General features: G+C 37.6%; 1 long non-coding RNA gene across 1 annotated transcript; it reads right to left on the reverse strand.

Annotated features, from left to right (window-relative positions):
- Positions 1 to 269: 269 nt before the first annotated feature.
- On the reverse strand, positions 270 to 16,157 carry LOC147574255 (uncharacterized). The gene is made up of 2 exons (XR_015243719.1): positions 16,023 to 16,157; positions 270 to 1,423 (listed from the first exon to the last, which is right to left on the reverse strand). It is a non-coding gene; the product is annotated as an uncharacterized LOC147574255 (long non-coding RNA).
- Positions 16,158 to 17,331: the final 1,174 nt, after the last annotated feature.

Raw genomic sequence — 17,331 nt, forward strand, 5'->3', positions numbered from 1 at the left:
ACCCACGAACCAGGAAATCATGACTTGAGCCGAAGTTGGACACTTAACCGACTGAGCCACCTGGGAGCCCTGAGTATGGAATTTTTATATAATGTTATTGAGTCCATATTAAATTTTTTGACTTTGCAATGACCTTGTGGTTATCTAGGAGAATGTACTTGTTCATAGGAGATACATGCTCAGGTATTTAGGGGTGAAATATTATATCTTTTATATACTGCACATAGTTCAGAAAGGAGAGGGGAATAGGAAAATGTAGCAGAAAAGTAAATATTCCAATTTTTTCTTTATTTAAATTCCTTAGTTAAGTTGTATTTGTTTTGTAATATCATTCTTTCAAACATTTATCACATGACTACCATGTTTAAGGACCTTTGTTGGGTATTAGATCTTAAAAAGTCATAAAAGATGGGATCCAGTTTTCCAGAAGGCATATATTTGCATAGCAAATATTTCCCAAATAGTGTATTTTAGATGCTAAATAGGTATGGTAAGAGTTCAGGGGAGAAGGATATTTCCTGGGCTGAACTAATTTGATAGGTTGCAGATAGTGAGTCCTCAAGGAAGTAACCACCATGTGCTATGCTGGAAAACTCCAACTAAAAAATATTCACCGTCATGGTAAAATCTCTAAAACCTAAATTCTGATGAACTCACACTGCAAAATCCCAAATGTATCGGCCTTATTCCTAAGATTTTCTATTATTCTTCCTCTGGTCAGCTAAAGAAAGAATGAAAAAGAGAGTCTTGTGATCATTTGATACCTGGACAGTTCTCACAAATGGACTTATTTCCTATCCGGTAAGAGATACATGGCAGGTTGTTCTGATGTCTTGTTGGATCTCAGCAACATTCTGTCCCTTCTGTGCTTTCCTCTTTATCAGGAGAGGTTAAAAGCCTACAAACCACAGTTCTCAGAATTCCTGGCCAGCTGACTTCTGGTTAGGTTCTTCCAGTGGGGGAAGAACCTAAAGGGATATTGGAAAGTAGGAAAAAGGAAGATACAGGAAAAAAGAAGCAGATACTCCTATGTTGGTGATTCCTCGGAAGAAGAATGAGCTCCTGAGGTCCTGCTTGGGTAGAGGGTTCCGTGAGGTGCAGTGGCAGCAGACAGTCCAGCAACGTCAGCAGCATCGTGTCTGCCTGCTGTGGCTGTGGTAGGGCAATATGGCAGCAGGAGCAGACACCTCAGTGCTTCAGCAGCATAGCTCTTATGGGCTCAGGCTGCGGCAGAATCGGTGATGGTGGGCAACGGTGGAGTGTGTCTGTGGACTTCCAGCAGTATCGGTAGAGGGGTGGTATCTTAGCGTTCTACCAAGTAGCAGAACTGTCATTCCAACAACAACAGTGGATGCTTCCAACATCAATGACACAGCAATTACGGGCTTTGAGTAACATAATTTTCCCATTCACTCCTCCAATCCTATTAGAAAAGAGAGGCTTCTGTCATTATTGATAGCTGAAAAAACTATTCTCTTAATTTTTCCTGCAGTCATTCCAGCACTTTGGAGAAACAGTATTAAATTCTCCCTACTTAAAATAACTGAAGCCATTTCTGTTATTTTGACTAGACACTGAGGTATAGGTGAGTTTGAGCATTTGTATGTAACTGGGTTTAGGACAGCAGGTTTTAGGTGCAATTCTGTACACTTTTCTTCATGAATTGCCTCTTCAGATATGTTTAAGACATTGAAATTTGGTTCACTCATTTAGATAATTTTCTGATGCGTTTTCTGCTGATGGCAGCAACGGTATGGACTGTCAGGAAAGCTTTAATGCTTGGGGGCAGCAGAAGCAGCGGGGATGGATTTGTTAGATGACACCTATGTACCTTTGGGGTACTCCTGGTAACATTTATGTGGCACCTCCAAAGTGCCAACACTGAACTATAGGATTTCACATTGGTTATCTCGGTAATCTGTCCACCCCCCTCCCCCCCCCAAAAAAAAAAAAACAATAAAACCCCTGGTCCTGTGGGTATTATCATTTCTTCCATGGAGATAAGAAATTATTGATGCCTAGAGCACTATTTAAGTGAGAATCACCGGCCACCATCATTATTAGAATATCTTAGGGTGCCTACTAAAAATCAGGTTCCAGGACCTTACCGTATACTTATTAATCACTAATCTCCGTGAGTTGCACCTGGGAATCCATATGTTAACAAGCATCCTACATGGTTCTTATAACTCCCCTACAATTTGAGAAGCACCATGAGAGAGGATTAGTAAATTATTCAAGGTCAGAGTAGGAGTGATCCCATGTGAACTTGGTCTGACTTGAAATCCCATGTTTTTCTCCCCCCACTTATGGTAGTCCCACCTTCTCACAGAAGGAATGATTTAGCAAAGGTGAGAGGCCAAATGCTGTAAACTATTAATGTTTTACATTTGAGGAATATTTTAAAACTGAGAGGTATTTTCACCCAGTTTTCCCATTTAACAAAGCTCGTGGTTTGATCAAATAGAGACTTTTTCACATTTTTTTGTTCAAATTTATTCTGAGTGCTGTCTCATCTTTCTCTTGTCTTGGCACGTTTTGAAATAACTCAAATTATCTGTCATTAAGCACATTCCCAGAGTGTACCCCATGTCAATTTACCACACTTGTTACTTCTGAAATGAAAGGCAATTTGCCTTCTATCTTCTTTATTTCTCCAATAACCTGCTTGTCATTTTTTGCTTTGACTTTTCTGCTGTTATTACATCTAACTTGGCAATCTTGATTCATTTACATTCATTAGGCATTGAGAGCCCATGTTGTTTACACTGTCTTAGGCCCTGTGAGAGGTACAAACTATGCCCCTATGAGACATGTTTTCCAAAGCTTGTGTTGGTGGAAACCTGTATCCCTATTATGCTGCTTTTGGAGCGAAGTTGACACAAATTATCCTCTTGTCTTTAAAATTATCTAAATTGACAAACCAATGGCTCAGCTTATTCTTAGTTAAGAGGTTAGTGAAAATGTCACAAAATCTGCTAGGCAAGGAAGTTGAAGTTTCCTGTGTTAACTGTAATTGATGTCAAAGATGTGATACAGATCTCTTCTGACACATTCCCCAAGACTGGGACCACCAGCTGATCCATTTGTCTTTCTAGTGTCTTAAGGTAAGCACAATGTTTTCAGAATTTGAAATTGTCTACCATAGCAAAGTCTCATTTTAAAGGAAGAGATTACCACAGTACCATACCTTGTAGAGCTGTTAGGATGATTAAGTGAGGTTTTGCATCTAAAATGCTCAGGACAGTTTCTAGCTGGAAGTAAGAGCTCTGTAAGTGTGAGTTACTTTAAAATTGAGGGCTGTGTGGATAGGAAACATTTTAAAAATGTGGGAACAAGCTTATAAAACACTTAATAAACATTTCAACATACATTTATGGGAATGTGTGTATGGGAGAGAATAAAAATAAGACCTGGTTTTAACTTAATATCAAGCTGCTTGCTACCTGGAGTTGTATAAATATATACATAAATAATCATTATATAAGGCATTATTTTTAATGATTTTAAATGAGGGCTCAAGTTCTGGGATGTGTCCAAATGATGATGATGATAAATACATGATAAATATAACAGACAATATATTTTTATATGAGTTGATGGTTTAAAATGCTTTTACAAACATTTTCACATTTAGTTCTTACAATAATTTGGTGGGGCAGGTATTCTTAGGGATAATTGAGAATTGATTTATCCATGGTTCCAAGCTCTTAGGAAGCAGAGCTAGGATATAAACCTGGGTTTATTAATTTTACACTTTGTTATTTCTCCTATATTCTGAGGTTGAATTTGGATAAATGATATGAGAGAGGTATGAATTATCCCTTGAATTTTAAGGAACAGTTCTGAGAAGAAGATGGAGTCCATTTGTCTGGATTAAAAAGTCAGGCTTTTTAATACACATGCACAGAAGCCATCTTTGTTCTTTGGGCTTTTATATGATACAAAACATCCTACACTGCCTGTTAATAAACCAGCATAAAATTCTTAACCCATATTCAAGTGTGATTGATGATTATATGATATTATTATGAAAATAATAAGTTAATTTCATTAATTAGTCGATAATATCTCAACTCAGTCCTACTAATTAGAAAATTAGCTTGAAAATGTTGGTAAAAAATAAATTACAGCAATATAGTCATGTTGTTTTGGACCTAGTTAAAAGAATTAAACATTTAAATCGCTGTATTTTCTAATTAAGCATCTTCCTAGGATACCCTTAGAGAAAACACTGAGAGGAGGAAAATGCTCTCTTGTTTTCAAGCCAATAGTATTTAAACTGTGTTGTCTTTGAGGAAGGGAGACAGAGAGGTGTCAGGGGGCGGGGGGGGTGGTGGTGGTGGTGTTGGGGTGGGGAAGGCAGGGCAGGGAGAAGGAGATGAAGAGAGGGAGAGAGAGAATTTTTAGTTTTAAAATTCATAATCCATGATGCCAGTATGATATAGATGCTTAAAACTGAGTTTCTGGAGAAAACCATAAAACTAAATAATAGTGCCATTGGTCTTACTTTAAAATTGTAAAGAATTTCTGTGCAAATATTATTGAGAACGGGTGGCGTTTTTTTCTTTTCTCCTATCTTCAGCCTGAAACAGTAAAAGAATAAAACTGTAATCTCTCTCCACAATAAAATTAAGAAATAGCTACAAATTCACTAACCCTGAAGGGCATTTGCCAATAATGGATGTAGCAACTAAAAACCAGTATGTGATTCAAATGTAAACTCAAAGTGATTTGGTCCAGCCTTGGAATAGTATCTCAATCTAGCAGTCAGAAACAATTAAGAAGTCAGTGCTACACTTTCTCTGGAAAGCCTAGCTTCTCCATTTGTAATCTGAATTTCTCCAATCCTCTCTATCTTCTTAGAAGAATTCAGTCCTATAGTTAATCCAGCCCCTCTTTCCTGCTTTATGCATCCCCCTCTCTAATGGGATCAAGTCAGTGAGCATATGAACAAGTTAGTGCCAACATCATAACATGCCCTTGATCCCACAATCCTCTCTAACTGCACTTCATTTCTTGACTGTCTTTCCCTAGAAATGTTTTTTTAGTTCTTCTCCTCACCTCAGCTTTACTGAGGTATAATTGACATAGAACACTGTACAAATTTAAACTGTAGGCAATGATATATCTGTATATATTGTGAAATGTTTACTACAGTAAGGTTAGTTAGCTTATCCTTCACCACACGTAATTACCATTTTGTTGTTGTTATGGTGGCAACACTAAAGCTTTATGCTCATGGCAACTCACAAGTATATAATAAAGTGTCATTAATTGTAGTAGCCGTGCTGCACCCAGAAGTTACTCGTCTTATAATGAAAAATTTATACCATTTGACCAACATTGCTCCCTTTTCCCCATTTCTTATCATCTGGAAATCACCATTCTACTCTCTGCTTCTGTGAGTTCAGGTTTTCTAGATTCCACATATAAATGAGATCATACAGTATTTGCCTTTTTTCAGTCTTATTTCCACTTAGCATTATGCCCTCAAAGTCTATCCATGTCGTTTCTAATAGCAGGATTTTCTTTTTTCATGGCTGAATACTGTTCCATGATATATCTGTATTTATGTCTTACATCTTTGTCCATTCATCTATCAACAGGTACTTAGTTTTGTTTCCATGTTTTGGTTAATGTAAACAATGCTGCAGGGAACCTGGGGTGCAGATACCTCTTTAAGATAATGATTTCATTTTCCTTGGAAATGTATCCAGAAGTGAAATTGCTGGATCATTTGGTAGTTCTATTTTTAATGAAAAAAAAAAAAAATCCCCTTGTAGCAACGTGGATAGAACTGGAGAGTGTGATGTTAAGTGAAATAAGCCATACAGAGAAAGACAGATACCATATGTTTTCACTCGTATGTGGATCCTGAGAAACTTAACAGAAACCCATGGGGGAGGGAAAGGAAAAAAAAAAAAGAGGTTAGAGTGGGAGAGAACCAAAGCATAAGAGACTCTTAAAAACTGAGAACAAGCTGAGGGTTGATGGGGGGTGGGAGGGAGGGGAGGGTAGGTGATGGGCATTGAAGAGGGCATCTTTTGGGATGAGCACTGGGTGTTGTATGGAAACCAATTTGACAATAAATTTCATATATTAAAAAGAAAAAAGAAAAAAAAATCCCTACTGTTTTTTCTGTGTGGCTATACCAATTTACATTCCCTACTGCCCAACGGTGCACCAGGGTTTCCTTTTTTCCACAGCCTTGCTAGCATTTTCTATCTCTTATTTTTTTGATTACAGCCATTCTAACAGGTTTGGTGATAGTTTATTGGTTTTTTGATTTGCATTTACCTGATGACTTTGTGTTGAACGTATTTTCATGTACCTGCTGGTCATTTGTATGTCATCTTTGGAGAAATATCTATTCAAGTCTGCCCGTTTTTTAATTGGATTTTTTTCTCTTGCTATTGAGTTATGTGAGTCTCTCATATATTTTGGATATTAATCCCTTATCAGGTAGATAGTTTGCAAATATGTTTTCCCATTTCATAGGTTGCCTTTTCATTTTGTTGATTCTTTTGCTTTGCAGAAGTGTTTTAGTTTGATGTAGTCCCACTTGTTGATTTTTGCTTTTGTTGCTTGTATTTTTGATGTCATACCCAAAAAATCATTGCCAAGACCAATGTCATGTAGCTTTTTCTGTTCTGTTTTTCCCAAGAATATCAATGGATTCAGGTATTATATTTAAGTCCTTAATCTATTTTCAGTTGATTTTTATGAGTGGTATAAGATAGAGGTCCAATTTCCATCTTTTGCATGGGAGTATCCAGTTTTTTCATCACCATTTATTGAAGAGACTATCCTTTCCCCACTGAATATTCCTGGTTCCCCTGTCAAATGTTAATTGACTGTATGTGTGTGGTTTATTTCTGGGCTCTTGATGCTGTTCTATTGGTTTACATGTCTGTTTTTATGCTAGTACCATCCTATTTTGATTATTAAAGTTTTGTAATGTAGTTTGAATCAGGAAGTGTGATGCCTCCAGCTTTGTTCTTTCTTGAGATTGCTTTGGTTGTATGTTTTTTTTATTCCATATGAATTTTATAATCTAAATCTGAAAAATGCCATTGGAATTTTGATGGGGATTGAATTGAATATAGATGGCTTTAGTAGTACAGACATTTTAACAATATTAATCTTCTGATCCATAAACAAAAGCTATCTTTCCATTGATTTGTGTTTTCTTCAGTTTCTTTCATTAATGCCCTACAGTTGTTGGTGTGTAGATCTTTGACTTTCTTTGGTTAAATTTATTTGAGAATTTTATTGCTTTTGATATTCTTATAAGTGGGATTGTGATTGTTTTTACATATTTCCTTTTCAAACAGTTCATTTTTAATGTGTAGAAGATGACCTGATTTTTATATGTTGACTTTATGTCCTCAAACTGTACTGAATTAGTTTATTACGTCTAAACAGTTTTTTGTTGGCGACTGCGATTTTCTATATAAATGATCATGTCGTCAGACAGTTTTACATCTTTGTTTCTAATTTGAATGCTTTTTATTTCTTTTTCTTTCCTGATTGCTCTGGCTAGGACTTCTAGTACTCTATTTAATAGGAGTAGTGAGAGTGGACAATCTTGTCTTCTGATCTTAGAGGGAAAACTTTCAACCTTTCACTGTTGAGTATGATGTTAGCTGTGGGCTTGTCATATGTGACATTTATTCTGTAGAGGTTTGTTCCTTCTGTGTCCAAATTCTTGAAAGTTTATATCATGAAGGTGTGTTGAAATTTGGTAAATGCTTCTCTGAATCTATTGAGGTGATCATACGATTTTTGTCTTTTATTCTGTGAATGTGGTATATCACATTTGTGGATTCACATATATTGAACCATCCTTTCATCTAGGAGGGATAAATCCCATTTGATCATGGTGTATGATTCTTTTAATGTGCTATTAAATTTGGATTGCTAGTATTTTGTTGAAAATTTCTGTGTCTCTATTCATCAGTGATATTGGCCTTTAGCTTTCCTCTCTTCTAGTGCCCTTATCTGGCTAAAGTATTAGAGTAATGCTGGCCTCTTTAATTTTTGGGGAGAGTTTGAGGAGTGCAATAAATCTTTTTTAATGTATTTGGTAGAATTCACTGGAAAGCCACCTAGTCCTTGGCTTTTCTTTGTTTATAGTTCACTGGAACATATGTTTATATGTTAACTAGATTGATCCCATGAGAGAGCAGGATACATGATGCTGGAAAGAGAAGGTTAACAGTAGGACTGAAGACTAATAAGATAATAGAGGGGGTTAGAGAGATTCAGATTACAAATGGATGAACTAGACTTTTCCGAGGGAAAAAAAAAAAAACCCATTCAGTACTGAATTAATTCTTAATTGTTTCTGGCTCCTAGACTGAGCTACTACTCCAAGATTGGACCACATGAGTTTGAGCTTGTATACCATCTGACTCCTGCCTTTGTCTCCAACCTCACCCTGTGGATTACTAGATTCTCCTACATATTCCCCCCATCCTTCTGTGCTGAGGCATTCCATTTGCCTCAGATGAGGCAAATTATATCTGGTCTTAGGGTTCATGTCCCCTGGACAGAATACCCCTTCCCTGGATTTTCAAAGGGGAGCTCTATTTAATCCTTTAGGCAGCAGTTGAAATGTTGCTTTTTTCCAAGAGGACCTCATTGACTGCCTCACCTGCCCCATGCCTCATCATTTCCATATTAGTATCTTGCTTATTTCCTTGTTAGAATTTACCACACTGAGGTTAATCTTGTTTATATGTTTGCTTATTTATTGACTATCTCGTCACCAACTGGGATGTAAGCTAGAGAAAGGAAACCTGATGGGTTTGTTTACTGCTATGTCCTCGTGACCTGGAAGAGTGCCTAACATATTGAAGATGCTCAATAGATTATTTGACAAGCAAATAAATGGATGAATAACACATCCTATGTGGCACTTTGTAAGATCACCTCTGCTGATTTCTCTCCTCCCATTTTTTCCCCCCATCTCCTACCCCCTTTTCAGTCTGTCTGGTCTATTCTCTCAGTTGCTCATCGTACAAGTCTAGAAAGTGATCTAGCAAGAAACAGACTTTACACAGAGTACAGAAAATGAGAACTTGTGCTTGAGAAGGAGTATGAGCATCTAGATATTAATCATTTGACTCCTTCACAGACTTCTATTTTTAAAAATCTAAACAGGGGTAAGAAATTTCTAAATATTAGTGAACTTGTCCTAAAAGTCCTAAACAAAGAGTCCTTTAGTAAAACTGAGGATGATCAGAGTGTGAGCCTGCCTCGAGAGAAATAAGAAACCCATCCTTAGAAGCCCAGTTTCATACTATTAGTAATGCATGCCATCTTTCCTTTTCCTGAGACAGCCTCGCTCCCTAAGGTTGAGATTCAGGTATCATTGGAAAGGGTAAGACTGTGGCCCATTGGACTGGGAAGAAGATTGAGGTGCCCAGTCACATGACTGGGGTGAAGCAGCATTCTGCTTTTGAACTCCTCTTCTGATTCAGCTGGGCAAAGATCGATTATACTAAACTACGCAGAGGGCCTGGGATCTTTGAATAATCTTAACTCCAAAAGTGGGAACTCTGGAAATGAGGAAGGTGTCCCCCCAAGAGAGAGGACACTATTCTAAGTTCCCCACTCAACCTAACAATATTTTTAGCAAATAGTAGGACCAGATAAAAATGGCTATGTTCATGGATAAACAATAACCTACAAACAATATGGGAATCTATATCATTACTATAAACTGTAAAAAGAGGGAAGAGCTGAATATATACCTATACATAAATCAATCTTTCTCCTTTCCTTTCCTTTCCTTTCCGTTCCGTTCCGTTCCGTTCCGTTCCGTTCCGTTCCTTCCTCTATCTCTGTCTCTATCTATCTCTATCTCTATCTCTATCTCTATCTCTATCTCTATCTCTATCTCTATCTCTATCTCTATCTCTATCTCTATCTATCTCTATCTCTGTCATTACTATCAACAGTAAGGGGGGAAGGACTGACAAAGCCAAGAGAAAGGAGGGGTATAAAAATATAATCAGAGTAGGCAATATGTCTTAAGATGATATGGTAGGAAGAATAATGACATCCCTCTCTCCAAGAAATCCACATCCTACCCCAGGAACCTGTGAATATATTACCTTAAATGGCCAAAGGGACTTTGCAGGTGGGATTAAGTTAAGGATCATGAGATACAGAGATTATCCTGAGTTACCCAGGTAGGCCCAAGTAATCACAAGGGTACTTATGAGAAGGAAACATTAGAGTGGAGAAAAGATGGAAGGATGGAAGCAGAGGTCAGAGAAGAAGGAAGAGGCTAAGCTGCTGGATTTGAAGATGGAGGAAGGGCCATGGGCAAAGGAATATAGGTGACCTCTAGAAGCACGAAAAGTCATGGAAACAAGGTCTTCTCTAGAGCCTCAGGAAGGAATATAGCCCTGCTGACCCATGCTAGACTTCTGATCTCCAGAATAATAAAATTTGTGCCACTATAAGCCACTAAGTTTATTGTAGCTTGTTATAGGAGCAATAGGGAACTAATAAATATGATTTATTTCTTTGGAAAGCCCACAATTATCACTTAAAGTCTCTTAGAGATGAAAAAAATTCAAAAGGATTTGTACCTATAAATCAGTATGTGGAAATCAATAGTTTTTTTTAATACATCAACAATAGTTACTTAGCAAATATAATGAAAGAATGAATCTGATATACTACATCCACAGAAAATTTAAAACCCCCTAGAATTAACATAGCCTAGAAATGGAATACTTCAGTGGTTCTTACTTTTGTCTGTATATTATAATCATCTGGGAGAAATAAAAATGCTAGTGCTCAGCCCTGACATTGGTCTGTTCTTAAGAGCTCCCCAGGGATTTCAACATGTAGCCAGATTTGAGAACCACTGGTAACCTCTGTTTTGAGTTGGGGCTGGAGGACCTATGGAGTTATAGTCACTTCAGATAAGATTATCAAGCCCACACTTGAGGATTGAGCATCTGTAAAGATGCTGCTCACAGCAATAAAAGGAGAATTCAATAGGCACTTTGCAGGGAACACTGAAAAGACTTGGCAAAAAATTAAATGGAAAATGAAGGCAGCTAATTCAGTGATTATTCAAAGGCTTCAAAACTGGCAGAATTTGATGTCACAGACTAATACGAACAGGTATGTAAGGGAATAGATATCCATATTGAGGAAAAAAGATGTTGGCATGTAGAAATGGAAGAGAAGGTGAGGAAAATGTGCGTTCTTTAAGTGATTGACAACAGGCATTTGAGATCTCAGGAAAATTGGCATAACTAGATACAAAAATTTGGGCATCATCAGCCCATGGATTAAAGAGTGGGAGAGAGAAAAATAGCTTCACAGAAAAGCCTGTAAGAAAAGAAAGAGGAACAGTGACCAAAAGAGAAAAATAAGTAGATGTAGTGGGAGGTGTGCTACTATTACATAGAATTGCTACAACCAGGAGGAAATACAATTTTGGAAAGAGGTGTTCTGCAGGTTCAAAAACAAAATTAAAGCAAATAAAAAAGAGGAAATGAGGTTAGAGAAAAGTCATTGGATTTGACACTAGGAAAGCTATAAGGTAATTACTTATACCTATACCTTGAAAACCAAGTTAAGTGGCATTAGGTATAGAAAAGAATGTGAAATCCATTATCAAAACTACCAAGCATATTTGGAATGATGATTTTAGTCAATCGAATCTAAGTTAAGAGAAATGGATGCCTTTTCCTATCTGACCAATTAAATTCAATAAATATGTATTGAGCATGAAACACAATATGGAAAATACTGAGTTTTGAAAAGCATCATTCATGTTGCCATAAAGTGTTTGTGATTTGGAACATGATTCAGTTGCTTTGACGGATATTTTGGTGGCTTTGTAGGTCACTGGTCACTTTGAATAAATGTCAGTGGGAAAGTGCTGGTACATGCCAAAAGCCCAAATGTAATAAAAATTCTCTGTCATCTGATGCATCCCCAGACTGCCTCAAAACATGCAATATTGATTGATAAAACAACTTTTTGGCCATACTTTAAAAATTGCACTTTAAGTGTTTTTGAAGATGTTTCTGTGGGCATGTCTAATAAATTTACACTCTTGGTGGATAAAATTAGGGCTAGAAAGAATAGATGACTAGGATAAAATATCATTTGAGAAGAGATCAGATTCCCAGACGTTTTAATTGACCTAAAAATGATTCTTCTCTTTTGGTAATATATAAATAAATATATAATACTCAGAGACCTCAAAATCTATAATGGCTCAAACCCAATAAAAGTTTGTCTGACTCATGAAGAAAATATAATAGGTTTGGTCAGTGAGAGTCTGACCTTCTTGTGACTCAGGGACCCAGGCTCCTTCCAGTTCTCTGGTTCTTCAGGTCCTATGACCATTGTCTCTTTTGCATTCGGCTGATGGAAGGAGAAATAGAGTGGTAAAGAGCCACACCCATTTCCAAAAAGCTTTGTGAAGAAAATGATGTAAATCACCCCCCCCCATTCCTTTAATGAGAATTATTCAATGGCCACCCTTGACGCAAGGTGGACTGTGTGGGAAAATGGATTTTATGTACACAAGGAGGTCTCTCCCACACTTTACATATGAGATTTAAAAAATCAATAAGTTAGCATTTTAATAGTAATTCTGAATTGATATATCTAGAAGCTAGTTGCTAAGGGAGATGGCTGCTTGAAAACTAAGCCCCTTTGATTGTTTGATTTCATTTTGCAAATATACTGCAACCTGATGTTTTTTTAGTGGTGCTTCCAACCTAGTATCTAATTTATTGATATGCACACTTTCTCACTGTCTGTAGAATACAGTGTACAAACATAGTAACATAAATTCTGCAAGTGTCACATCACTGCTGCAATTATTTGTAATGTTCTCACCTTTTCCCTGCCTTGTCAGTGCTTTAACATGCAAGAGAGATATTTTTTTGGCTGAAGAACTCTTATTTAAGCAGTTTCATTAACAATAATAAAATACATCTCTCTGCAGATTTGTTTTGGGTAGGGCAGAGGCAGCATCGATTTTCTATATCTGGAAAAATGCAGGTCTCAAGGACAAGTGGCAGAGACCAAAGCTTAGGATGTAGAGCAAACAGCTGTATTTGTGCTGTCATTGGTCCAGGGTGCTTGGCTCTGCAGTTTGTGTCATAACATGGTAGATGCCAATTTTAATAAGGAGAAAGGAAGACAAGTAGTGCTAAAATGCAAATATCTGAAGCATTCTCATGAAGCTGAGCTGATTAAATTGCTTATTATGCTGAAGACGCCAACAGAAGTAAGAAAGAAGCAAGAATTTGTTGCCCAAAGCAGGTCTGATCATAGACTTATATCCTCCAGGTGCAATATATATCTTGAGTGCTTTTTCCAAGCAAGAGTAGAGATTGCTGTGTTTTTTTCTTCCCCCCTGCATGATAATAACTGCAGAATGAAGGTGATGGGCTCATGGTCGCTCCCCATGGGTCAGAAATTCATTATTATTTCTCTTTTTATTGCATCCATGCTGATGTATTTAATTTCACATAATGAAATGAGATGAAAGGAAAATAGAAATTGTGATAAAAATAATTTGGTATTTCAGGAGAGTCTTTATTTTCAGAGAATTGTGGTCTCGCAGGAATCCTGAACTTCATTGCCTCTCTCTCAGTCAGAGAACGTGACTGATGGCTGGAAAAGGAAATATACTGTGAACATTCTTTGACTTACTAGATACCTTGTCCATAAAAGGAAAATACTAGTGTAGAGAAGGCTCTTGGAGGAGGATTATGATGGAGAGTTTGGATGAGCTGTATTGAATTTCCGGTTTTAAGGTGAAATCTGAGGCCAGCTACACTATGATTTCTCTTCTTTTCTAAAAAAAATTTTAATGATCCTTAACATTCTGTATTTTATTGTGCTTTAGAGTGTATACCAGTCATCAACTTATGGCCTCACAGTTCCAGATCCACTTTTTAAAAAGTTTTTAAGTCAAACTTAATTAACATACAGTGTAATATTAGTTTCAGGTGTACAATACAATGATTGAACACTTCCATACATGACCTAGTACTCATCACAGCAAGTAAGTACACTTCTTAATCCCTGTCACTTATTTCACTCACCCATTCCTCCCCCACCCCCCTTTTCTGGTAACCATCAGTTCTCTACAGTTAAGAGTCTGTTTCTTGGTTTGCCTCTCTTTTTTTCTCTTTGCTCATTTGTTTTGTTAAATTCCACATATGAATGAAATCATACGGTATTTGTCTTTCTCTAACTTATTTCAATTAGCATAATACTCTCTAGCTTCACGTTTTTGCAAATGGCAAGATTTCATTCTTTTTATGGCTGAATAATGTTCCATTGTATGTATGTACCAAATCCACTTTTCTTTGTCCTTCATATTTCTAGAATTGAGGAGTAGAAACTTTCTCCGTTGCCCGCTGGAATAATGCTAGCTAGCCCTTGCCAGTAGAGGGCGCTGGAGGACCACTGCAAGAGGACCCAGTTTTTCTTGATTCTAGTGTTTTTCTTACTCCTATAGCAGGGCATTACTCCCATAATGGTGGCAGCTTCCCAACGAATGTCACTACCACCACCACCACCGCAGTGGGTGGCTTCCCAGGGAGTACCCCAGCAGCCCTTCCCTCCTTGCTAACCTCCACCATTGACACCTCAGTCTTCCTAAACCAATGGGCCACAGCCTTACCCTATTCAATGAGATCTGAATCTCAGCCCTGGGGAGGGAGGCTCTTTCCCAGTTTGTTTCTATCTTGAGTATTTTCTCTCAGCCCTAGAGGTTGTAGTTCCCTATATTTGCTATTGTTTAGAGTTCTCTTTACCCCCTTTAATAGTTAGTCTCTTTTCACTGGATAATAGTTCTTTATTTATTTTTTTTTTCTTGGCAAATTGCTCATGTAGTTTCTGTCTCCTGACTGGACACTCTGACAGATACAGAGTGCGTCTAGAATTTTCTTCTGTGACAGACTTGTCTGAGCAAGGATCTTAGGATTGCTTAGGATATTGGGAAAAGCCCATATAGTCAGTTCTGTATTCTACCCTTGTCACCAAGATGCCAGGAATGCCTGGTCTTGTGGCAGGACCTTTTGATACTAATGAATGGGTGTTATGTATTTTTTAGACATTAGAAAACTGTCTTGAAGTTGGGGCACCTGGCTGGCTCAGTTGGAAGAGCATGTGACTCTTGATCTCTGGGTCATGAGTTCAGTTGAGGCCCATGTGGGGTGTAGAGATTACTTAAATAAATAAAACTTTAAAGAACCTATTGTGAGGAAGTTAAAACAAAACCCTGGATAAGACCCCATGGGAAACCCTCTCTTTCTAGGTTTGCAGTTCTCAACTCTTTCAGCAAATGCCCCAGCTGCTTTATATGGAATGTGGCATAGTGGCAGGAAAAAAGTGAACTGGGGATTGAGAAAGATGTTGCAGTGAATATACTTTGTTCATTCCTTTTGATTTGAGCTTATTTATTCCATTATCTACCTTTATTAAAATGGTGGACACTACTAAGAATCTATAATAGAGTGTTCTATGTCTTCACTGTTTATCCTCATGACATCGAGGAGACCCAGCTCCTCTGTCCTCAATAAATAGAGTATCTGAAATCTATATTAGCATTACAACAAATATAGTATCTGAAATGTATATTAGAGTGATTTTTGTAAATGACATGACAGATACATTTTATCTCTTCAGGATATTGTAAACAACAACAGTCAAATGCCAAGGGATGAATTTACTAAAATAGATAGGAGACATTATGAAGAAACCATAAAACTAAAGGACCATTCTAGCTGTCTATAACTGCTATAAAAAATTACACCAAATTTTAACAACTAATTCTGTAACAATCGTTAATTATCTAACACAGTTTCTGAGGGTCAAGGGTTTGGGAGAAGCTCAGTTGGATGTTTCTGGCTTGGGATTTCTTGAGAGGTTGCAGTTAAGATGTTGGCTAGGGTCATAGTTTTCTAAAGGCTTGACTGGGGTTAAAGGATTGGATTCCAAGATGGCTCACTTACATGGCTGGCAGGTTGGTATTGACTGTCAACAGGAGGCCACAGTTCCTCATTAACCAGACCTCTCTTCTAAGAGCTACTGGAGTATCATCACAACATGCTGACTGGCTCCCTCCAGAATGAGTAATCCAAGAGACAGTAGGAACAAAGTTTTTGGAATTCTATATTGTGACTTCTACTCAAATCTGGAATTCTGGAATCGCTCAGAACAACCCAGATAAAATGTAGAAGAGGACTGCCCTAGGGCACTAACAACAGGAGATATGTATCACCAGAGACCATGTTGGAGGCTGGCTACCACTAGGCTGAAAGAAGAAATGAACAGATTAAGAAAAGTACTGTATTTCCAGATGGGAAGACCAGTACTTTTAAAAATACCAATTCTAGGGGCGCCTGGGTGGCGCAGTCGGTTAAGCGTCCGACTTCAGCCAGGTCACGATCTCACGGTCCATGAGTTCGAGCCCCGCGTCGGGCTCTGGGCTGATGGCTCAGAGCCTGGAGCCTGTTTCCGATTCTGTGTCTCCCTCTCTCTCTGCCCCTCCCCCGTTCATGCTCTGTCTCTGTCTGTCCCATAAATAAATAAAAACGTTGAAAAAAAAAATAAAAAATAAAAAAATAAAAAAAAATAAAAAAATAAATAAAAATACCAATTCTCCCTGTGGAGCCTACTTGGGATTCTCTCTCTCTGCCCCTCCCTGACTTGCACTTTCTCTCTCAAAATAAATAAATAAACTTAAAAAAAGGAAAATGTTTAAAAAAGATGGGGGATGCTTGGGTGGAGGAGTCAGTTAAGTGTCTGACTTCGGCTTAGTTCATGATCTCACAGCTCATGGGTTCAAGCCCCACGTCAGGCTCTGCACTGGCAGTGCAGGCCTGCTTGGGATTTTGTCTCTCTTCTCTCTCTCTCTCTCTGTTTCTCCTTGACTTGCACTTTCTCTCTCAATATAAATAAATAAACGTAAAAAATGTTTTAAAAATACCAATTCTCCCTATGTTAATATATAAATGTAATTCTGTTTCAGTCAAATTAATACGTTACTTTTTGGTCAAGGATTTTGACAATTGCCTACATTAGTTAATTTGGAAAAATAATTGTCACAAACATTGAATGTCTGAATGTTGGTGTTCATCATTGGTAGGACAGTTTGAGAAGAGCACTGTAATATAGACACCCCCACCTTGTGAAAATTAAGCATGAGAAGGTTAAGGGCTATCTATAATTTTAGTTGGAGAAGGCCAAAAATCAGAAACCATCAAAGAATAGATTGCAAGATCTTACTATATAATTTTTTAAAGCCTGCATGGCAAAATC

This window comes from Puma concolor, chromosome E1, assembly GCF_028749965.1.
Source record: "Puma concolor isolate L17-30 chromosome E1, mPumCon1.1.hap2, whole genome shotgun sequence".
NCBI lineage: Eukaryota > Metazoa > Chordata > Mammalia > Carnivora > Felidae > Puma > Puma concolor.